This window comes from Lepidothrix coronata, unplaced genomic scaffold (assembly GCF_001604755.1).
Source record: "Lepidothrix coronata isolate B3197 unplaced genomic scaffold, Lepidothrix_coronata-1.0 Scaffold267, whole genome shotgun sequence".
Taxonomy (NCBI): domain Eukaryota; kingdom Metazoa; phylum Chordata; class Aves; order Passeriformes; family Pipridae; genus Lepidothrix; species Lepidothrix coronata.
Window position 1 is genome coordinate 185,056 of NW_016690447.1, and position 4,703 is coordinate 189,758.

Here is a 4,703-nt window from a genome sequence, read left to right on the forward strand (position 1 = left end):
CCACACTTGGTCACTGGGAGTGGGAAGTTTGGGTGATGCTGTGGAGGACAAGGGCTGCCTCTGCAGCACCTTCCTGTCCTTGCAAAAGGCTGCAAAGCCCTGCCCAGATGCTGCTGTGGCTGCAGGGAAGGGACCTCGGCCACCCCAAAGCCTGCAGTGGGGGCCTGCAGTGCAGGAGTGTCCTCCTCTGGGTCAGAAATGTCCTTTATTCACTGGCAGCCACTGACCACAGAGCAGAGGAAGTGTGACCTGTGGTCTCTGGAGAGGAGCTGAGCCTGGTGCCACCTTCCTGCCTGGATCAAAGCATCCTGTGCCACCTTGCTTGGATCAAAGGATCCTGGTACCACTTTGCTTGGATCAGAGGATCCTGGTGCCACCTTGCTTGGGTCAGAGGAACCTGGTACCACCTTCTTGCTGGGATCAAAGGATCCTGGTGCCACCTTGCTTGGATCAAAGGATCCTGGTGCCACCTTCCTGTTTGGATCAGAGGATCCTGGTGTCACTTTGCTGGGATAAAAGGATCCCGGAGTCCTTGGGTTGAGAGGGCTGAAACACTGGCCATGAGCTGGACTTCTTAAAGCCTGGGAAAAAAAATGACAGGCAGCATTTAGGGACTTGCTTTGCACCTGACCTTGGTTTTTGGTCCCTCAGGCACAGGCAGACTCGACTTTGTCACTCAGGAACGACGCTGCTGCACGTGAAAGTGGAACAAAGGCACGGAGAAAAGCCAGACCTGGGAAAGACCGAAACTGCTGCCAGAGCTGGGGCTATGATATGCCCAGATCCCTTTGATTTTGGCGTGGTCAGAGCAGCAGAGGGAGGCAGACTCGTTTTTCCAGTGCCTATGTATAGAGCCATGAGCTCATGGCTTCCGACGGCGGAGAGCATTCAAAGTATGGGAAACAGGAATTTCCACCCCACCTCGGTGCCAGCAGGGAGCAAAGTGAGAATGAGGAGATGCTTGGCTGCCCCAAACCTGCTCTCGCTGGCCCACATCGTTGTTCAGCACTGGGGATCTTGGTGAGTGCACCTCCAGCAGCTTCCAGGAGGGACCAGGGGAGGGGGATGCCCACTCCAGAGGGGACACTGCAGCCCCAGCCCTGGCACAATCTGTCAGAGGGGTTTCAGCCTCAGTTTCTGATCCTCTCAAAAAATCTGGGAGAACAAGTGGAGTGGCTTGGTCCCAGAGCCTGAGAGAGGTGCAGAAGGTGTTGATGTGCTCAGGGTCTCCTCCCAGTGAGGGACAGGGCTCCATGGCTTGAGAGGTCACCCCTGGGGACACCAGGGTGGCCTGGTGGGGCTGCACCCACCCTTCTCCTTCCAGAAACCAGCCCTGTGTTGTAACCACTGCAACTGCTGCGCCCTCGAGAGACTGATACTGCTGCCCACGCCTGAGCCTGGCCCTGCCACGGCACATGGCACGTGGAACCAGCCCTGCTGCCCACAGGGGCACCCCAGGGCCTGCCTTGTTGGGTACCCTGCAGAACCCTGGGTACCTTCGTGAAGCTGAGGGAGCACAGGGCTGGGATTGCTTGTGCAGAGCAGCTCTGTGCCCCAAGGCAAAAACCTCCCTGTGTCACAGAATCACAGAAGGGGTTGGGATGGAAAGGTCCTTAGAGATCAACTCATTCCCACCCCCTGCCATGGGCAGGGGCACATTCCATTAGCTCAGGTTGCTCCAAGCCCCGTCCAACCTGGCCTTGGGCACTTCCAGGGATGGGGCAGCCACAGCTTCTCTGGGCAACCTGTGCCAGGGCCTCCCCACCCTCACAGGGAACAGTTTCCTCCTAACATCTAACCCAGTCACTCCAGGCTCTCTCCATCTTTCCTGTCACTCCTTCAGGTCCTGGAAGGTCACAATTAGGTGACCCCAAAGCTTCCCTTCTCCAGAATGAACAATCCCAACTCTCCCAGCCTTTCTTCCCAGCAGAGCTGCTCCATCCCTCTGATCCTCTTGGTGCCTCCTCTGGACTCTCTCCAGCAGCTCCATGTCCTCCCTGTTCTGGGCTCCCAGGGCTGGAGGCAGCTCTGCAGGGGGGTCTCACATGTCTGGGTTTCTCCTGGAGGCTTTCCCTGATGAAGACCCCGGATTTCTGGGGCATTCAGGCCCCCTGGCAGTGCAAACCCGGGTGCTGTGGGTGCATGGCCACAGTGAGGGAGCACCCTGGTGTCACCCCATTTCTGGGGACCTCCTGTGGATGTGGCAAACAGCATCTGGATCCCTGTGGGGCCACTCACAAGATGGAGTGTGGGTTGGTCACTGCCCAGGCTGAGCGGGCACAGGGTGCCTGGGAGGAGCTGGGATTGAGGCAGGAGTGATCCATCCTGCCAGCAGTTTTTACAAGGCTGTGCAGGGAAGGTGCCTCTTGGCTGCTTGCCCAGGATGGGCAGCACCCTGGGACCAGGTGAGGTGCCTGGGAACCTTCTCTGTGTGGGTTTCCAGCCTGCACGTGGCCGGGTGGTGACTCGGGATCCACCCTCAGCTGCTGAGGTGGCCAAGCCGGGGGGTCCTGCCTGCCCTGAGCCCACAGGGTCCTGCTGGGCCTGGACCACGGCTCACAGGGGTGCTGGAAGACCCCCAGGGCAGTGTGAAGCAGCAGTGCCCCCATGCCTGACAGAGTGTCTTTGCTGGGCCATGAACCATCACACCAGGACTCTGGTGAACATCTGGTGTGTAGGGCTGGGGGATGAGTGTTTGGGGGATGAGGAGGGGAGGGGGCTTGAGAAGAAAGATGTGGCCTGGGTGAGGGATGGAGAGGTGAGGAAAGTGTGACAGGAGCCTGGCCCTGGTGCAGGATGCTCCAGCTCACCCGTCTGTGCAGCCACAGAGGGGTTTGGGGGCCCAGCATCCCCTTCAGAGCCTGTTTCCCTGGGGTTTGACCCCAGGGATGAGTCTCCTTTCCAGGAGGGAAGGCAGGCAGGACTGTGCTCCTGCCCCTGCCCTGCCTGACGTCTCCTCCTCTCCCACTCCCTGCCCAACCAGGCCAGCGTGGGCCCTTTAAAACCCGAACAAGTTCCTCCACATTCACTCCCCGGGAGCTGTCCCTGTCCCTGCTCTGCTTGTGCAACGCCCTGGTGAGACACCCAGCCAGCCCCTGGTTGTTACATAGGTGCCCTGGTGCCCCACACCTGGGTGTTTATAGGTGCCCTGCTGCCCTCCCGGGCTGTGCTGGGGCACAGCCAGCCCTGGTCAGGGGACAGCAGTGCACGGAGGGGCCCCTGTCCTGGGGCCCTACAGCAGGTAAGAGGACTTTGGGGCCTGGAGGAGCAGGAGCATGGGGCTGGGATTTCTTTCTGCAGCACTTTGGGGGAGCATCAAGTCTCTGATCTCTCTGAAACCAGATCAGGAGTGTGGAACTTTCCTCTCTTGCCTGGGGAGGGGGTGGCTTGTTGCGTTGTCGTGGCCATCCCAGGGCAGTGGGTGACTCCTCTGCAAGAGGAGGGAGGAGGGCAGAACCTCCAGAATCAGCTGGGAGGGTGTCCATGGACACAGTCATGCATGAGAAAAGGGGTGCAGGATGGGTGGGGCCTGAAAATCCGACAAGGTCTGGAAAAACCTGCAGGTTTTATGAAGTTCAAGTTCCTGAACTAATCCAAGAGAAGGGAGCTGAGCTGAGCATTCTTTTTCTCCTCTCCCCTTTCCCCTCTCTTTTCTCCTCTCTCCCTTCTCTCTTCTCCCCTCTCCCTTCCCTGAAGGCACCATGTGAGTGCTCCCTGCCCTGGGGGATGCAGGACAGAGCTCCAGAGCCATCCCAGGCTCAGGTCTGGGGCTCTCTGTAGCCCCACATCCCCCTGCCCTCGGGGCCAGGGCTGGGCTGGCTGAGCTGGCTCTGACTAAGAGCTGACACTGGGCTCCAGCCTTGTGTCTGCCCCGTGCTCCAGAGGGAGCCAGGAGGTGTCAGTGGCCTGGCCACCAGCCTGGGACACCCTCCAGCAGCCTGGAAGGAGCCTGGTGTGGGTGCTCACTGCCTGCCCTGGGTATGTCATGTACCCCCTCCAACCTTGTGGGGCCCTTTGCTCCCACCTGCTCCACAGACCTGCCCTCCCCCTGCTCCTCCTGCCCCCTCTGCTTTCCCTGGCATGGAAAAACCTTCCTTTCCTTGGCAGATTTCACTGTGGGATGGGAGTTCCCAGCACCTGCAGCTGGCCCAGAACACAGAGGCACTTGTGGCACAGGCTGTACCTGTCAGGCATTGAACAGGCAGCCACAGCTCCATCCAGGGGCTTATCCCTCTTCCTGAGTGATTTTGCAGCCAGGGATTATTGTCCTTGAGGGGTCTGGAGCTGAGATCCTCCTGTCATGTCTCCCAAGGGCCACACTGAGAGGATGAATGCTCCTGGGAATGCCTTGTGGAGACAGTGCCTGGTAGCCACCCCCTCCCTCTGTGAGGGGTAAAGGACAAGGGCAAGGGAGCAGGGAGGAGGAGGAGGAGGAGAGATGCAGAGATGGATCATGCTTATCATTGCCACCAAACCCTGGTTTGTGGGCAGTTTTGGGCACCACAATATAAGGAAGATCTGAAGCCATTAGAGAGTGTCCAAAGGAGGGGAGGAGGATGGGGAAGGGCCTTGATTTGAAGGTGTGTGAGGACACTGAGGGCACTTGGTGTGTTCAGCTGGAGCAGAGGAGACTGAGGGGAGACCTCAGTGCAGTTCCACCTTCCTGGGCAGGGGCAGAGGAGGGGCAGGGACTGAGCTCTGCT